The 18,024-nt window shown below is 42.4% G+C and overlaps 1 protein-coding gene across 1 annotated transcript in view; it reads right to left on the reverse strand.

Annotated features, from left to right (window-relative positions):
• Positions 1 to 14,949, reverse strand: part of ARHGAP22 (Rho GTPase activating protein 22) — a 151,281-nt gene extending 136,332 nt beyond the window's left edge. The window contains exon 1 of the mRNA XM_037400714.1: positions 14,698 to 14,949. The gene's annotated coding sequence lies outside the window, so the exon portion shown is untranslated. The remainder of the gene's footprint in view (positions 1 to 14,697) is intronic.
• Between the last annotated feature and the right edge of the window lie 3,075 nt (positions 14,950 to 18,024).

The following is an 18,024-nucleotide window of genomic DNA, read 5'->3' on the forward strand; positions in this document are numbered from 1 at the left end:
CAAGAAATGGAGCACCCTATTTTATATGCATCTAGTAAGAAAATAGGCTTTTCACATTTAAATCTCTATTGCAAAAGCCTGTAAGGATCTAGTTGAAGAAACTGCCTCTGCCTCATTCCAGGTCACATTTTACAACAAGGACCAAACTGTAATATGGTTTAGACTGTCCTAGATTCCTTTCCACATTCACATTATAACATATGGTATTACAAGAACAAGTATCCCAAGAATTTTCTTTTCCAAATGGAACTGTAATGTTTCTTAGGCAACATATTGGTAATTAACCTAACCAATAAGTCTAATAACTCCAAAATCTATACTTCTATAAGCACTCAATACTCTCCAGATTGTGTGCAATTCCCAGCAGTTTCCAGTTTTCCTGAGTTGCATATAGTTATATAAACCCTCTCCTACTTCAGCCCTCCTACTAAAAAGAAATTAGGTCTGCTTAACTGGAAAACTACTACCTTTGTTTTAGCATCTATATTGAAAAGACATCAAATCTCTAGCTTTAGATTACTCCAAAGCATGTTATCTCATATTTCCGCTCGCATACACTTTGGTGTTATTTGTACAGCTCTTCCTAGTAATTATTATAGTGAAGAGCTAAGGCTTTCATGATCAGTCACTGGAGAAAGAGTATCTTCATATTCTTATTTTAAATAGCACCACATCTTAGTCAATTGCTATGGTTATTAATTCTTCATGCTGTCTTAGCTTTCTATTTCCTTAGAGCTTTTAGTTGTGACTGTAAAAGTTAATTTCATTAGGGAAATACTTAGCAACCTCATCTGCAAGTCAACAGCATGGATCAGATAGAAATTTTCAGAAAGAGGAATTATTTATGACTATTAACAGCATTGATGTTCATATCACATGCTTCACAGAACACAATAATTGCATAGAGGATAGAAGAAAACTTTCATAGATGAACACAGCCTTCCTTTAAAGCAGCAGGTATCTTATACTACTGGGATCAAAATACTTGCTTTGATAATCTGATCCAGTACATCAAGCCCCTAATTATTAATGGTAGATATATATTCTTAGTGCTCATCTATTTAACAGAATTATGGAATCAGCAGAGTGTAAGGAAAAAAACAAATCAATAAATCAGACTCACAACAACTCAGTGAATACTTTACATGGTCTGGAGTTCTGATCCGTAATGCATTTTAAATAATACAGCACAGTTTGGTTTTGCTCTTCACATTTTCATGTATTAATTATTGATTCCGCCAAACAATAAGTTCTAAACATAAATCAATGTAGAACGGACTCAAGTTGTTCTTGGAAAAAGGTTTAGGATTCATTTGCACAGTGCAGCAGTACTGAAATGCCAACTACAGGACATAACCATTCAGATGCAGGGGAGCACAGCAAGATTACAACAGACTAGGCAGACCCATATCCTCGCTGTCCCATAGGTGGCACTAACAAGCCTGGATTTGGGGGTGACAAATCATTAGAAGGAAGGCAAGAATCAGAGTCGCAGACCTTGAAAATACTCCTGTGGCTGGAAGTGACACTGGCATATGGAAGTTCCCATATCCAGATGAATACGGGAGCAGGAATATGAGCAAAGGCAGTGGGGTGACCATTAAAGCCCATTGTGCAAATGCCTGGGCTACACTAAATAAGCTCCCTTTGTCATGTCTTTAACAGTAAACTCAAAGATTATCCTGAGGAGTGAATAGACCAAAATGGATAGAGCCACGCTGCCATTCCTTATAGGCAGCAATCTTTACCCCCGTTCCAACTCAGCCCTGTCTAAAGCTAATCTTGCTGTTTATCTTCCTTGCCCCACTAACAGAGCATCACAGACTTCTGCAAGAGTTCTTCTACAACTCAGAACTGCCTCCAAGCAAGATACATATTCCTGTTTCCTCAACGCATCTATTCTCTAGCCTAAGCAGGTGCATAACTACAAAGAAAGCTTTTCCCCTTCCCTACCCATACCATCCCCCCTTCCCGAGTTCAGTCCTGCTTGGCAATATTATACAATCTCTTCTGCTCTCCTTCACCTGCTTACAGCTCTAAATATCACTACAGATTTGAGCAATCAATATAAAGTACCTACTTGAAAATAGAGACATGGAAATCAATCAAGTCAATGCAATTCAGTATCAATTAAAGTTGTAGTTCTTTGAAATTTCATAAGCAGGGAGCCTAAAATCAATATAGTCATTATAATAGATTCTGGCTGACAAACTGCCCTACCATGAAGGCACTTTGCTCTAGTGTTTCTTCAGTCTAATGACACGGTGACACTATGTATTATTTCTGGTATAGTCTTTGTTTAAAGTACTAGCCACAAAGGGAAGTGGTTTCACATACTACAAACAATATTCTCAGTTTTATTTAATTCATACTTTGCCTCAAAAATGGATGCACTGAAAACACAAGAATCATATGCCTTAGAAAGTGATACTGCATTGCCTTTCACCGAATTGTAGGAAATAAAATCCTTGGTTTAGTCTGTTTTATGTGTCTGTTACACATCTGTATTTGCATTTCAGTTTGATTGCTAAGATACTACAGCCAGTGAGCACAAATGAAACCAAGAACTTCCTCAAACCACTGTGACAGCTTAGCATCTTGAAACACAATAAGCAAAGAAATTAAAGGCAGAATGTTTGGAACTGTTGGTGGTGAGATGTATTTAGGCAACTAGAAGGATATCAGAAGAAATTGGCAAGGGCTTTTAGTCCCCTCCAGCCAAGTAGAGTAGTAATTCATACAGAAACAAAAGGGTGCTACATAGCCACATGCCTATGCACATTTTGCGACTTGGAAGACACCACATTAAGAAATGCTACCATAAGAGTAGGTTAAGCTCCGTTATTTCTATTCAATAAAGTTACACCTGTCTATTCAGAACATTTTATAGATCAGGACAATGTGCTGTGATTCTACTTTTTTTCCTCGATTTGTTTTGCTTTCAGCCAAAAAAAAATATGAAAGGATGTTTTACTATGGAAAATAATTTTTCATGGCTACCCATCAGATACTACTGAAGAAAATGAAAGTAAAAACAAACAGGTCTGGAAACCCATCATTTTTTCCAAGAGAAACTATACATGCATTACACCGGAAGCAGTTATGTAACCTTACTTGTCCAACCAAAGGAAAAAGCAGGGAGATAATTAGCTTTACATACATTTGTCTAGTAATCTGCATTTTCTGCAATGGTTAGGATACCAGACTGCATGTACCAAAGGAGGTAGGCTTGCCAACAAAAGATTCTGACAGTCTGAAGATTTATTTGTACAAATATTTACTTGATATTAAGTTCCTAAGAGAACAACTGCATTCCCAAAGGCCGTTTCAAACATCTGAAATCCAAAATAAACTAGTCTAACTTTACCATCAGACTAGAGATGACTGCTGGTTAGAAACTGGCTATATATACAGGGTAAAATACATTTCAGGCCTTACTTTAAGGGCAGAAACTTTGTTTATAGATATTTAGCTGTAGGTAAGACACATGCTGTTTAAAAACTAACATCAAAGCCAAACAAAAAAACCCCACCCCACAATCACCACAGACAGCCTTCTGAGAAGAAGAGCAAAAGAGGTGGATGTAGGAAGATCTGAACAGCAAGGTAATGACTAAAAGGCACATTTCAGCTACAAAACACAACTATAACAAAAAAAAAAAAAAATGAGCCAGCCTGAAGGACAATGACAAGAACGAACTACACTGTAGCAGAAGATGCATCAACACCCCAAAAAAAGGAGCCCAAATGGACTGGGAAACTAGACTTGCTCATCAAGAAGCACCCTCTTCTGAGAGGTTCATCCCTGCTCAGAATTCCTAAGACAAAAAGCTCAAGGTTCTGCTTTCAAGAAGTCTGCTGTTTTATAAAGGTTGCTACCCCTTATCTCTTTTGCATGGTCAGAAAAGTCAGCGCTCTTTCACTGGCAAAAGACAAAGGAACTGCATGTGAACCAAGGTGTTGTGAAGAATAAGACTAGACTGCATAAATCCTCCATACCAGCACGTTTTAAGAGAGGGCACACTGACAGTGGCTGGCAGAACAGGAGGCAAGACTTCCTGCTAGCTAATGGGGTTAGCACACCCAAACAGCACTGTTGTACTACACATAACTGCATCTGGTACTGAAAGCTGTGTAGCCCTGCTTTGCCATAAGCTCAGGTACAGCAACACACATTTAAAGTTGCCTGTAGCCTTTCTAGAGTCACCAGAGCTGGCTCAGCTCTTTGCATCAAACATCAATAAGCATGCAGCATTTCCTTTGTAGAACATGCAGAAAAACTATCCTGTTTTCCACCTACAGTACAGCATTTACAGAACACTGTCAGAACCAAGAGACAATGTCACAGTAGTTTGAGGGCAGGTGCTTAGTGACTGGCATGAAGAAATTAATCTTGGTCTTTTACAGTGTTCAAGATAACAGCCATGACCTTTCACCACCTTACAAATGGTATAGCCAGCTCTGTATAAGGTATGTTCTAAATCAGAAAAATAATTTTATACTCTAGTGACCTGTGCAATGTAACCGTAAAAGCCACTTTACTGGTCAGTTACTTTGCAAGAGTATGCAGGTAGCGCACCCTAAAAAAAGCGGTGAGGAGATCAGTTGAAGGAAGGCAAGAATCAGCTTCAGTCTTAGTTAAATTTCACAAAGATTCAAGGCTTCCATGAAATATGCTAACAGATGACTTGGTAATGTCTTTATTGCAAGGAACGCATACATGGTAGCACATACTGATACACATTAACGCAGGGCCTTTCCACAAGTCAAGGAAAACTCGTCTTTGATAATTAATTCAACCCACTGCACACAATGGAAAAAAAAACAACAACACATAGTCAGTAGGATAATTTAGTCCTTTACTCCTGAAGCACAATTTACATTCATCTTTAAACTATTGTTACAAATTCATGGCATCTTGGACTCCAGAACAGGTAAGGATTTTGGCAATCCATTGCTGCTATCATACAGGTAAAGGGGTATTGGTTTGTTGGTTAACATTTCACTCCAGCTCTGGAGATCCATGACCTATTACACAAAGAAGTCTTAAACTTATTTTGCTGTCACTAGCAGCAAGAAGGCCAGCAGGTCTCAACTCCACAGAAGAGTCATTTAAAGAGTTTAATCTTGTATTTTCATTAGGATTTGAATTGTTATCCCAAGTTGTGGGAATATGTTGGACTTTTGGTACCTGCCAATGAATAAACCTTAAATTCCACAGGTAACCTGCCACCTGCTGTTCACAAGAGTACCCTATGAATACATAAAGCCATGCCAGTCTTACCAAACCACTAGCATTAAATGATGGATAAGTGCCAAGATGGAAGGGCGATGGCTGGATTCTTTCAGCTACAACTGACCACCCTACAGATTTCCCACCTAGTAAAGTGAAATACTTTATTGTAAAAAACACAATGTGTTGTGGGAAACCACAAAGAATTGTCAGTATTCAGACAAGATACCCTGCATCCGTGCAGAACTGGGGAATTTGCTAGGTCTGTATTACAAAGTAATACAGTACAATGGGTGTAGGGCGGAACAAGTAAGGAGGAACAGCTTATACCACAGACCCACCATCTATACAACACTTATTCAGGGATCTTATTTGGACTGACCATGGAAGCATACTGCACATGGAGCACATTTTCATCCAGAAGTAATTCAAGGCTATGCTAAAACACCCTCTAAAACACGGTAGGTAGGAAAGATCAGGAGATCTGCTTCAAAAGTGTGCCATTGATTCAAACCCAGACAGATGCAGACAACCCTCAGGACTCCAAATGAGGACAATGGACAAGATCTGCCAACTGACCCAGCAGCTTAAGCTAAGGACAGAAGCACACACTCTGTAGAACTGACAGTAGATAGTGATGCTAATAGATATTATAGCAGTAGGGACTAATAATTATAATCACTTTCTTCACTGAAGAGTTTAAGCCTTAGCTGTTGAACCCTGCCATTCCTATCTCTAGTTTTACTGCTCCCAGTATATCCATAGTAGCACAATGGCTGCATCTCTACAGTGTGATTAGAAAGCATAAAGAACAGGTAAGAAACTGTTACAAAAAAGTGTCTGTGATAGGACAAGGAATAAAGACATTATTCATTTAGCACCCTGACTACTGGCTCTTTATTTCTCAATAGATGATACCACACTAAGGGGTGCAATGCTTATGCCCTCCTTTTGGTATCAGCCACTTTGCTGCAGCAAAAAACTCAAACTCATGCAGCAGTGTAAGTTAGCTTCTCTGTGACAGAGGGTACAAAACACGTTAGAGCACAGCCATTCAAATTTGCCTTCCTAATGCTCCCAACTTTTTCTTCACTAACAGTGGCCTCCAACCCCTTCTATAAAGAGGAAGATGAAGTAGACTTGCATAGCTTGCTGCAGGTCATATTTTAAGCACATTATTTAGCATAGCTTTCTCCAAATCAATGACTATAAACACAAAAGGCAAGGAACAATGAGGTAATCCTATGTACTCTTGAGGGAAGGTTAGAGAGCTACAAACTCCATGAATTGAAAACTAGTCACTGAAGTATGCTCACATGCTTCATTTATTTGTTAAGTACTGAAAGGGACACATAGAAGCTGGAGGGCCAGCCCATTATAGATTTATGCTAATCTACACCAATAGACAGCAGGTTCAGGTCAGCTTCATTACCAGGAGAGATTAAACACTTTGTGGTGGTTTTTTTTTTTAGGTTGTATGTGTGTGTGTGTGTGTAGAAATCAAAGATATTCCTACCTCTTCTTGCTGATCATGAGTAAACCGTAAGCAGAAGGTCAGAGCCCCAGATTCAACCTGCTGTGTCCTTTGTTATTGCAAAATCAGAGTTACAGACCATATTGATAGGCAGCCCAAGTACAGAAACCTGCTCCTAGCCAAAGACTGTATTTTCATTTTCAGGTCCCTATATCTGTAGTATCCTGTGATGGTTCCCAGCTAGATCCACTGCAGACTATTCAGAGGACAGATCAGCACTTAGTTTTGTAGTCCATTGTGTGTGACAAGTGGGCGTGCTTTAAAGTGATGCACAAAAAGGCTATGAACTATCTAGCAAACCCAAGCACCAGCTCTTCACTCCCACTGAACCATGGCAGAATCTCCTGAAAGCTGTACATCATCTACATCTGGTTGGTTAGAACTGCCTACCTGACAAGTACTGCTGAAAGCATCTCTGCTGCTAGCAAAGTTCTGTATTTCCATATGAAACCATGCTGAACTACAGCTCACTGCTGTCAGAACAGGCAAGGCTTAATCCCTTCTCCCTACACCCACACTGCTCTTCCCTTCTGCTGATACACCCAGCCTTACATTCCTAGGCTTCACTGACAAGGCGAGGCCTTTTTATAATAGTTACTCACAGGAATGACAGAAAGTTATTTCAGTTTTCTTCCTCCTATTTTAGTGAGTCAAAACAGGTTACAGAAGACTGAATGAATACGTTGTACTCCCTCCTACGGGTATGGCTTTAAGACTTAATTTTTAATAGCCTTCCCAGCCATAATGGACTGAGGAAGAAACCAAAAATGCTGACCGTGATAACACTCGGATTTGATCTGGGACTGTACCCTGAGCTCATACAGCACCAGGTACTGTGGAATCCTGGTCAAGACTGCAGCTCTTCACAAACATAGATCTACCACACTCCATGGAATATCCCTTCCCAAAATTATTCTGGACTGAAAAAATAATCAAGACTACAGAAAACTTTGTCAAGGTCTTTTACCAACAACCGACTCTAAGATACTATATTATGGCCGAGCCACTTTCAGCAATAAACTTCCCCAAATTCAGTCATCATATATTTCTGATTTCCCTCATCCAGACACCAGGAAGGTATTCATTCCTACCCTACTTCTCAGGGCATAGCATTGAACCAACAGTTCAGTGTGCCCGTTTCAAAGTTTATTGTATCTATTTTCAACGTGCAAATCCTGCTTCCTTCTCTGTACAATAGGTTGCTTAAAGTGACTTGCCCTACTGCTGGAGTTGATTCAGGGGACAAAGGCAGGAGAAATCCAGGAATTCTTACTTCTGAACTTGCTCTGAACCTAAGTACCCAACTTAGATTATTTAGCCATAAGTATTTGTATTAAGATGTCACTGGTTAATAAGGTAAGGGTGGCTGCTCCAAAACTGGAGGGCTGCACAGGAATTAAGTATTAACCCCGCTTCTACAGTTCTCCCAAAGAGATTGTGATCAACCCAATCCTTTCCCCTGCAACAGAACCAGTTCTCACCTTAGAACCAACATATACAGCTACCTTGTCATTTAGCTCCTTGTATCATAGGTTTGTTCTTTAAACTTCTATACCAGTTCACAGAATGACTGTCTTACTGAAGTGTAAGAATTCTTAACATCTGCATTTGAGAGGAAGGATATTACAAGCAACTTCTGTCAGCTGCAAGGACCTAGTATCTCCTCTCTTTAGGTCTTCATAAAGACCAATTTACTGCCTTTTGGGCACAAGGGACACAAGCTCTGTAGAAAGAACACACATTAGAAGAAATGTCAGCAGAAGCTTCCCTCCCCCGTGTTAGTTTTAAATACCTTAAACGCATGCAGGCCTGGGCAGAGTCTAGGCATAGATCTTTTCCTCTTCTGGCTCACCATAGCTCATACTGCAGCCTCATCAAGGGGTTTCCCCTCCCCACCACAGTGTGCAAGTGCCTTTATTGTTGCCTCAAACTACCTCTGCCTATAATGCAGACAGCTGGAGAAAACAAATTAAGCTGCTTATGCAGCTGTGCTAGCGTATCAGCTACCATGAACATAAAGGCAATGCCAGCATGGAAAAAAAGTCATTCTGGTTATCACCTTGCAATGAAGATTAATAAATTTATAGAGGCACTAGAAGTAGCAGGTGACTGCCATCTTGGGGGAGAGGGGTTAGCATTTGTAGTGCTTCCACTGTGCTCTTCACAACCCTGCCAGTTTCACTCCATGGGTGTTTCACAAGTAATTAGATGGCCTATGGCTTTTTCATTTTTTAATATTTAATTCCCTCCCCACAAGTTCTCTGCCTAGCAGTCCAGCTACCCTTTGAACTAATTTAGTACTCTTTCTTAAGGCCCCCTCCACAGGAGATGAGACTATGGCTCATTATTTCAAGTTCAGATTGCCAGTGCTTAATAAGCTGGCACCTGCCTGCTAACTTTTCAGGGCTTTCTTTAAGGAGAATGATTTCCTGCCTAAGCCTTCAGGCAGAGACAGAAAGCTGCTATTGCCAAGAGCAGCACTTCAGCACACACCATGAAGCAATCCTATGCGGAAAGAGGGACTTCTCTACAGAGGTAAAAGCATGCCACCTTTGAACAGCCTGGGCCCTTCTTCATGGGACATACCACAATACAAGAGTAGGAATCTGAACCTGCCTCTGGAGGAATCCCACAAATACCACCTTGTTGACCCTTTCTGTCTATGCACGAGACCACTGAATCAGGACAATAGAGACAAAGCAATTGTAGCACACAGCTGATAATGCAGCTCGCTATCGCACACCCCTGCACCAAAGCAGCACAGTGCCAAGCAACTGACCTGGTACCAAGGGGCAGAAGCAATTCCTTGCTTTATCCACCTCCCTAGGGCTGCACATGATGAGAGGGGACATGCAGCTCCCTCTTTGTTCACTTCTCCCCCACTCTTCAGGGTTACTTCCTCCTGCCACCTTCAGGGCAGTTAATCCAGCAGCACTCCAGCCCCAGTGCCTCCCCTCCGCAGCCCCCATATCATCACCTTGTGATTTTAAACTCAACTCAGCACCTTTAACTCACGTTCCTCCAAACAAAGATGATGAAACCCAGACCCACACCACCAGCCACTGCCACCTCCACCACCTCCCCAGCACCTCATGGACCTTCTTCCTCCACCAGCTCACAAACTATGAGCTATAAACAAAATCATATTTCTCAGCACCACACCCTGGCATTTTACCTTCACATTTTACACTCCTTTCTACAGCACAGCATCTGAAATCACCTCTCCTGCCTTAAAGACTCACTCATTTAAGTAAGAAGGGTAGTGAACCTCCCCCTCGCAGCTGGGCACCTTGTTAACGGTGGCTCTGCCATGCCAGCTGCAGCTAGTCACACTGATTGCTCCCTGCCCCGGGGGGTTGGTGTGCTCCCAGCAATGCTGGTGGGCTCTCAGGGGCTGAAGGAAGTGTTTGGAGTTCACAGCTCCAGGGCTGTTATCTTTGATACCAGGAGTAAGATGCTGGATGTTACTGTTTGCCTGGTAAGCTGGAGGTGCCAAGGTGTTGGCCTCCCATGTGCTCTGGAATAGCCGTGTTATTATCAGCCTGTCAAACCAGAGCCACAGCGTGGGGCTGTTGGAGGCACTGGGGTTCCTCTTTACAGAGCTAAGAGGCTGCAGGTGCTCTGCTGTGGTTTGGCAAGGGGAACTAGACACATGGGAGCGTTCCCCTTTTCTGCCTTTTGCTGAGCAGTGAAAGGAGGTTTCTTCACAGAGCGTGATTTTGAAAGGAGTACAGTCAGAGGAGAGGCCTGCACTGAGCAGTCTCTGAGGTCCTGGACTTGCACAAGCAGCACTGTTCTGGCCTCTGCAGGGGAAGGTGCCACCAGTTCTTTCCTAACACCAGAGGAAAATAGAAACTTGACAGTGAACTCCTGTTGTGCACAGGGCAGCAGGATTGCCTCCTCGCTGTGGAGTCTGGCCAAGAGCCAGAAGCTGAAGGGTTGATGCCTTGCTAAACAGAGAAGTCTGAGCACACTTAGCGCCATTTGGCTACTTCTGTGTCCCTGTGAAATGTATTTATTTCACTGTTCCTAATTTCTTCTCTCTGCTATGTTCTTCTTCACAACTGAGTTGCACACAGTTTCTTTTTCTCCTTTCTGTTGAAGTCTCCTTTAACCAATGTTTGTTTCCTTGCTGGGCCTCATCTCAACTCTACCTGTTTTATAGATTGTCCTGCTACTGAGGTTGTGGGGTTCCTCTTATGTGAGGTCCAACTCCTGGAACCTGAAGTGTGTTGGTGAGACCGAAGAATTATTAACTGGCCACACTAAATATGATTCTGAACAAGCAGCATCTTCTAAAAGAGTCAGAGGTCTCCTCCATTGGTCTAAAAATCCCTAATTCATATCATCATAGCTTATTCCCTGAGCCTGGCAAACTCAGGATGAGAACTCCTGAAAGCCATAACCAGTTCACAGCCTTCTGGTGTGATTAAGACTGTCTTGAAGAAGTGATAAATAACATCATTTCCTTTAGACAAGAAATCTCTAAAGAGATGACCTCAATCTCACCCTACGTTTCTGGTACAGAATAAAAGTTCCTGGAGGCACCCCCCACAATTTCATATCAGTATGTTCATCCTATTATGCTGATGCCCTCCATTTAACTCGAGAAATAAAGTTGCAGGGTTGCATTTATATGACTAAACTGTTCTTAACTAGTGAGCTCTTACAGAGTTGATGTGTTATGATGACAGAAAGAAGCCAGTGAAAAGCTGTTAAATAAGAAGGAAGGATAACCCAGTATTTCTTCACATATGCTGAACCTGGGGAAACTCGTTTCAAGTCCTGGCTCTGCCTTGGACTTCACATGTGGCCTAGTGTTTTTCCCTCATTCACAGAATGTCAATGTTGCTTGTGAAATGTGGCATGTGCAAAGGTAAATACATTTTGATTTGTTAAGTTCTGCAGTACTATGGTAGTGAATTGTTGGCCAGCAAAGTAATGAATTAACATAAAACTATCAGTTCTGAATACAAATGTCTTGTGACTCTGACAACTTTGGAAATGTCTAAATTAGCAAATAATGCAGATTGTTGGGAGTGGATCTGTTACTTAGTGGCAGGGATATCCATGTTACCTATGAATTACAGGGGGCTCTGTTTTGGACTGGTTCTATTCTGATCCTATGCACTGAATACCCTTTAAGGGCCACAGAGCATTAGGGGCACCCCGGAAAATACCATCCCACCTAGTTCAATACAAAAGGAATTAATGTTTGTTTATTCTTTATGACACTGTTCTATGACATAACCAAAGTGCAGTAAGTGAGGAGAATTAGATTGGTTCAAAACCCACTTCTAACCCTGAAATGATCATGTAGATTCCAAAGTATACTACGAGAACTCTCATAACTGTCATGTGCTTTTGTATTAAATATGCTTTCAGTCTGCAGAATTGAGAAAGACTGCATTTCCACTGCCTTATATTCTTCCACCACACAAACCCTACATTTTCTGTACATATTCAATGTACATATCACATACAAACAGATATTTGTACATATCTACATTGCGCTCTATATATTCCTCAAACTTGCATAATGTTGTCTCTTCATCTTTCTCAAATACCCAGTTCCTTCCACACCCCTGACAACCCAATACATTCCTAACATCCCTTACCTTTTTAGCTGACTTGCATATACATGTGCTCTTACAGAACAGCCAATATGTGTCTTTTGGATGGTCAGTTGGGCATTATCTTTCAGAACATATACTTCTGTTGAGTACTGTGTGGCACTTTTCCCTAGGTGTACAGGTATGGTTATCTTTACTCTGTCCTCCCACCAATTTTTCTTTGAGTTTAGAGGAGTCAAATATATTTTGGCACTCCTTTTCTGCTTTCAAATCTGGTTGGATTTAGCCAAGCAGCTCAAAAATTGTTAGGACAGAGATTGATAGAGAAATCACGCAATCATGTATCCTTACTGCAATAAGAAAACAGTTTAAATATAGGGTATTCATGCTCCTGTAATCAAAGACACAGCACTTTCATTAAAAATACAATGACACCATTGCAAAGACATTAATATTAAAACCTAGCTGTCCTCACTACAAGCACATGAAGCTTAGACTGTAGATGTGCACACTCCCAGAGGACTATCATAGTACTTTACTCGCTAAAGTCCCTCATGGCAGCATTACTAGACACCGTCCTCAGAAACATTTTAAGTATGCTAAAGCCCACTTTTCATTAAAATTGAATTATGACAAGTTTCAGAAAAAGAAAAAAGAGAGAGGGGAAATATCTCTGTTCTACTACAGCCATGTGAAGTATACCTAGGTAAAACTAGCTCATCTGTAGCAGGCTAGCTAGCCAAAATGTCTCACATCACTTTTTCCCAGCTCTAAGTTTCAATTTAACAAATAAACAAAATTTTAATTATTCTGACTGTGAAAAAAATTTTCAACACACTGGAACATATGTATGAGCATGTTGCAAACAGAAATGTCAGAAAAGTGCAGACAATTCCATAGTATCAAACACCCATTAGCACAAAGTCCCAGTAAGGACAGTAGGTTTATTTTTAGTACATATACAACTGAGACAGACTGTGCTGAAGATAGGAATACTGTAAAGAATCTATCATGTCAGCAGGCCAACTTTCTTGGTATAGAGGGAAATCCCATCACCCTACCTATTAAAAAGCAAATGCATAAGCTTGTAGTCAGTCCAGCTTCCATCTCCTAGCACATTTAAATGCGACTGGGCAGATATAACCTGTTTAAGACTTTTCAAGGAGCAAATCCTTTGTTTCATTTTTTTCATCTCTTAACAATGAAACAAAAATACATTCCTTGAGACTCAAGGATGTAGTCTGAAAACTGCTTTTCATGGTCTGCATATTGAGATTTCTCTTGCCTCCTTCCAGTCTGGAAGGCACTATTTCTGTGCCCCATCACATAGAAAGAATGTGAAAATAGATGTTTTTCCATTGCAGTCACTTATTTCAGAATCCTGGGCTCCACCAATTGCTGTACATAAAACACTGTAGATGAAAAAAATAATGCAAAATCCATTCCAGCCTAGACAGGATGAATGATTTTCCAGGAGGCCCATTTATGCACATTAAGGTTTTCAGTCTGTGAGATTTTACACCTTCCTAGGTCTTATGAAAACATAATAATGTACCTGTGAATGCATATTTCTGAGTTACAGATGTGAGCTTGCTGATGGAACAGCAAGGATTGCATTACACTTGACAGTCACCTTTAGTAAGGCAAATTATCTCTGTTTTCTACCATACCTTTCACAGATATTAAGAACTACAACCCACATGTCAAGTTCAAGTCTGAACTCAGCATTTTCGAAGGTCTGAATGTCTTTCAACCCAGGAGCTTTCTTAAGGACCATCCACAAGTCAAACAAAAAAGACAGCATCAGACATCACAAGTGAGAGTTTAAAGATACACTCAGCAGAGATTTGGAAATACAAGGGGAGCTGATGAAATATTCCTGTTGGCACAGATGCAGAGACCCTGAAGCAAAGAGCTGAAGATGTATACAGGGTGGTTTGAGTAATTTATCTGCAAGAAATCTACACTAAATACATGATCATCACTAGGTTCTGTGATAGGAGGCAGCAATAAAGCACTCAAGTGAGACCTCAGGCTGTACGCAGAGTATCCTTCCCTGTGCCTTCTATTCATTCTGTCTGTTGAGAGAAGTCACACGGCCTCCCTTACACAACTAAGTCCTCGATGGCAGAGCTAACAGCCACTACTTTGAGAAGTCAGCCAAGCTCATGCAGCAGTTTGCAGCAGATCTGCCCTTAGTTGATGCTCACTGTCAGCAACAGATTCTTGCAGCCCTCTCAACAGTTTAGTTGCCCACCATTTACCGCCTGAACCTTCATTAGCAATCCCAGCTGAGAGTCTAGGGAGTGTGAACTACCATTTCACATTCAGCTCAGTCTTGCAAGGTGTGAGACTTACCTTCAAGAAGAATTCAGCATCTTCAGCACTGCCTGTTCACAGCTCCTGTCAACAAAAGCTATGGAAGAACCTTGCAGGAACCAAACAGAATAAACCTGAGAGAATGACATATACTGTAGAAATTTAAACTGAATCACAAAAGTACACTACAGTTTGTCCCCCAAGCATCAGTAGCCCATAGATCTAGAATAATACGTCCCATAACTAGACTTCAAAAATGTATTAATGTACAACTTAGTCCCTTCCAGAAGAACTGAAGAAAGTGGAAGAATGGCAGGCATGCAGTTGTGAAAGCCTGTGTTCCTTGCTCTGACACAGGCTTCCTGTGTCACTCTAGTTGCATCATTTGGCTTGTCTCATCAGAGCTATAATAGCCCACAGGAATACTGGATAAAAAATATATTAAAGACTGGAAGGAGATTGCTGACCCCTTAAGAAGGGGGATAGCAAAGAGACAGCATCTACAAAAGACTTGCTGAACTTCTATGAAATTGTGTAACTAAAAAATAAGTACATATGACTTTGCTGTGGGTGAGGCTGTGCATATCTGATCCTGACACCTCCAGATGGCAGGAAGCTTCTTTCTTCCAAGATACTAACAGCTATTTAATGGGCTGTTGGTATTTAAAGGCTGTTGTGTAATATTGCTTTTATATTTATGATGTAAACTGACATTCAGCTGCAAGTATGTGTCTCAGAATCACAGCAACTGGAACTGGTGACACTTTCCTATTTTATAATGTTGGTGCTGCTGAAGAAAAAACTAATTTTTATGTACTCTTCTGACTGTGTCTGCTTTTGCTCCTAAATGACATTAATCTACCCTCTGTTTCCGATAGGTGGGAAGATATCCCTCTGAGACTGTCATTAGGCTGCAAATGGCAACAATGCTCAACAAATGCCATGTCAAATGAGGAACTGGTGCTGCAGCAGGGGATTCATCCCCTGCCAGAGCATCTCCTCCAGGCAAGCTGGAGAGGAGACAACGGCTGTGCCCAGCCCCTGCTGATCCCTTTACACACACTGCATACTACACCTTGCAGGTCTGAATGACTGCTCAAAGCAGCTGTTGCAAACCCAGGGCAGGTTTTCCTTCCTTCCTTTGTCTTGCCCACAGCTCTTACACAACGACTTTCCCCACCTCCTGTTTCCAGCCCTGGAGGGATAACGTGCTACAGCAAACCGCTTCTCCAAGATGCTGCAGGTAAACTTGTCACAACTGTTTCCAGTTGTTATAATGAATTTCAGCATTAGAAACACAGCATTAGCAACCACCACAGGGGTGCAAAGGCTCCATCGGGTCCCAGGACAGAATACGAGTCTTGAATTATCCCTGCTGCTCAGCCTTGACATTGCAGACGATTTTAGTGAGCCCAGGCACAGGTGCCCTCCTCCTACGCTTCATTCTCCCCGCACCTTTGCAAGCACCGTTCACTCCCGCTGCCCTCCCCCCAAGGCCGGGCTTCAGCCAGCGGGGCAGTCGCTGCAACGGGAGGAGCAGGGCGGGGAATGGGGACCGACGACTTCGCAGGCAGGGGTAGCGGCTCTCCGCCACCGCCGGGAAGTTCCCCCGTGTTGACAGACGGTCCCCGTCCCCACAACACGAGGTGCATGAGAAGGCTCACTCACCTCTCCTGGCCTGCCTGATCTTGGGGCTCAGCATGCTCCCGGCTGGGCGCGCTGCTGCCGGCAGCCTCAGCGGCCAGCCCCGGCCGCCGCCCCGCGCATTGCCGCGCCCGCCGCTCTCCGCTCCAGCGCCACTTCTCTCCGCTTCCAGCTCTGGCTCGGCGGCAGTGCTTCACATGGGGCTAAATAAACCCTAATGCATTATTTATCCGGCCTCGAATTAATTCCCATCCAAACTAGGCATTAAGTGCCTCGGTAATTACTGTCGATAAATCACTAGCACACAGACACGAGGGCTGGACCTGGCTCTTTCTGCTAGTTGGCCATGCATCAGTGTTACTGATACGCCTCTTTCAAGGAGCAGCGCTGGTCCCGCACTCCCCCTCTGCATCTTCCTCCGGTCGCGCTCAAAAGACGCTTTGACTCGCCAAGGATCAGGTCAGGTGCTGAATCTCTCCAAGCCGGGGTTGGGGGGGAAGGGCACAAAACACACGCCGAGAATCTTGCACATCTGATAAGGTTGCGCATTAGAAGAAATACCAAGTGCGCTGGTCCGGAGGGTAGCGGTGTGCTGGGCTGCCTGCTGATCACTGCATCCCTCGCGGAGAGGTATTCCGGTGAGAGCTGGGAAAGAAACGATCCACTGCTCTCTCCAAGGAAGAAAAATCTCTCGCCTGCACTGACAGCCCGGCAGGATGGGCACAGGGAAATGCCAACACTCCATTTTAGCACCCATCATTTTTATTTGTGTTCTTTGCTAAACTCTCCTGCATACCTCCCAGGGTGGGGGGAGGCAAGGCAAAGCCTGCAGCCAGTAATGGGGGGAAGAAAGGACAAACATCTGATAAAATAGTTAGCTACTATTAAAAAGTATCTATGAACTATTATAAATACACACTGGGATGAAAATTAAATCTCAGTAATTGACACATCCTGCCCCTGGGCTGCTTTTTAGCACAACCTCTTTCCTTACCATCCCCATCTGCCTAGCAGGTCCTTCTGCAGCATAGAAAAGGGGGTAAATATTTTCCTAGCAATGTGCATGCCCTGCAGTGTCACCCTGCAGGTTTGTATTGTTGAGTTGCATTGACAAAAAGCATTTCAGATTGCCAGCTTCGTCACGTTCCAAGAAGATCCATCATATTTTGGATACCGAATACTGGCCAACAAGTCATATCTCCAATAATAGAGGAGGTTCTCTGGCCCTTTACAGAGGCTGTACTTCTCAATGTGCAAGCTGCAGCAACAGTTGGTTTGGATCTTTAGCTGCTGGTAGAACCAGCTGCTTAGAATTGAGTGTGAATCTTTGAGTTCATGGTAGTTATGTCACATTTACACAACTGTAAATGAGGCTAGAAACAGGATCTGAACTGTTACCTCTATTCTGAATACATAGGCTCCTGCAGATATCTTCCCACTGTGTCATCTGTCTTAGCTGGGCTTCAGCACAGTGAAGAGTAGCTAACTAACTGGTGATCCCTTGCCCAACAAATTTAGCAAGTGTCCTGATACTGTGGATAACCAACAAGAGCATTGACAGAGGGAAGTTATGCTTCTGCATTTCTGTCCACCTCAATCCCTGGATAAGAAATTCCTACCAATCATGGAGAAAGAAAGAGTTCTGTTACATATTTTTAGCATTTCTTGTCTGCTCTGATGCTGTTTATACACATCATTTTGCAGTTTGAGCAGGAAGCCAAA

Source organism: Falco rusticolus, chromosome 9, assembly GCF_015220075.1.
Source record: "Falco rusticolus isolate bFalRus1 chromosome 9, bFalRus1.pri, whole genome shotgun sequence".
Taxonomy (NCBI): domain Eukaryota; kingdom Metazoa; phylum Chordata; class Aves; order Falconiformes; family Falconidae; genus Falco; species Falco rusticolus.